The following is a 1,830-nucleotide window of genomic DNA, read 5'->3' as shown; positions in this document are numbered from 1 at the left end:
TTAATCGATAAAATTTGATTTTAATAATATATAATGGATAGACATCCTTAAGAAGCATAAATCTTGGTAATAAATTAGTACCCAACAAAACCATTAAATATGAAAATATTAAATTATGATTAGTTTGCAAAATTAAAATTGTGACACGAAGGGTAAATAAATAGGTCAAATTGAAAAATTATATAAAATAATATATTATATTTAAAACTAATACAAAATTATAACTTCCTAAAAAAATTTATAACATTTTGTTCATCATTAAGTATCTATAGATACTTAAGGACCAATCTTTTATAAAGTATAACATTAAAAGTACAACGAAAATAAAATTTTCATATCAAACTAAACATCATGAAAATCGTTTTCTGTTTCTCCATCCTCTTACTTGTTCTTTCCGTTAGTTTTGGTATACATCAAATCCATAAAATTCAATATGTATTGTTTTGAATAATTATCTTATGATGATTCTAATTTCTTGGTTAATAATAGTGTTTTTTATGTCCAAATATTTGTAGGAAATAACCAATTGCAAGTAGTAACACCACCAACCAAATTTTGTCTTGCACCAGTAGGCACTAGTTATTGTCTTCCACCTTCAAAACCAGATGCATGCAATGAAAGGTGCACATTTTTTCTTGGTAAACCAGGGGTCAAAGGATTATGTGATAAATTAACAAAAGTTTGCATTTGTATTTATTCACCACCATGTAAGCAAGGACAGGAGTATGTGATTGAGTAACACAATTATGCACATACTTATCCACAACTATGTAATCAATGTTATAAATCGAGCAGTCACATACATAGTTCACCTTTTTCTTTGTGGGAGTATATGTACTCACCTTTTACTAAGTAAAATAATAGTGAACCAAATCACTTATCAAACAAATAAACAAAGTGCATGATTGTACTGTTATTTTCTATTTAACAAATAATAATAAAGTAGTAGTTCTATATTATTTATCAGTTACTCCTGGCCTTTTCTTTCAAATAAAATCGATGTTTTATGTTTATTGAACTTTCTCATTAATAGAGTCTTTTTTTATAGTAAAAATAAAAATATATGGTCCTAACTACATATATGTTACTGTTAATAGATACAAAATGCTACAAATTGGGCTGGTTAATTATTTATATCTAAGGTCATATTTAGATTTCGTTTGACATGTAACACATTATTGTTAAGTAAATTTATTAACAGGGATACGTATCGTTGGTTATTATGATTTGGGATAAAAACTAAAACTATCTTAACTTTTTTAGTATCGATTTTAATATTAAATTTAGCATTTTAAAATTATTTTTTATTTTTGAATAAAATTATCTTTTTATTTGTTACTAATAGTCATAGAATTTAAAATAAGACGAAAAGTCACATGCAGTTATATTCATGTGAAGTTGATTGTTGAGAACCGTTAGACAATTTGACATATTTACATAAATTATCATCTAGTGTCCGGTTCTGAACTATCAACGTCACATGTCTCTTCACATGAAGTTGTTATTTGAGAATCGTTAAATTATTTGACAAGTTTGATTAAGTCATTATCTGACGATTCTCAACTATCCACTTTATATAAAGACATCTACATGTGAGCATTCACTAACAAATGAATAAATAAGTAAATGGCATCATCATTATCTTCTTCCCCTTTTGTTCCTATCACCAACACATCGATCAGCACAAGCAACGATAACGCTTTCTCACACTACAAGAAACACTGTTAAAATTGACGGCCAAATCGACAGCTAAGCCGTCGATAATATTAAAAATTGACGGCAAAATCAATGGTGGATGAAGACGCTATTAAGCTTGTCGATTTTTCAAAA

At 27.4% G+C, this 1,830-nt stretch overlaps 1 long non-coding RNA gene across 1 annotated transcript; it reads left to right on the top strand.

The window, feature by feature from the left end:
* On the top strand, window positions 283-654 carry LOC110270749. Its single transcript, XR_002360388.1, has 2 exons — window positions 283-406; window positions 516-654. It is a non-coding gene; the product is annotated as an uncharacterized LOC110270749 (long non-coding RNA).

This window comes from Arachis ipaensis, chromosome B04 (assembly GCF_000816755.2).
Source record: "Arachis ipaensis cultivar K30076 chromosome B04, Araip1.1, whole genome shotgun sequence".
Taxonomy (NCBI): domain Eukaryota; kingdom Viridiplantae; phylum Streptophyta; class Magnoliopsida; order Fabales; family Fabaceae; genus Arachis; species Arachis ipaensis.
The sequence above is the reverse complement of the archived record's forward strand: the minus strand, read 5'-3'. Positions and strand labels throughout refer to the sequence as shown.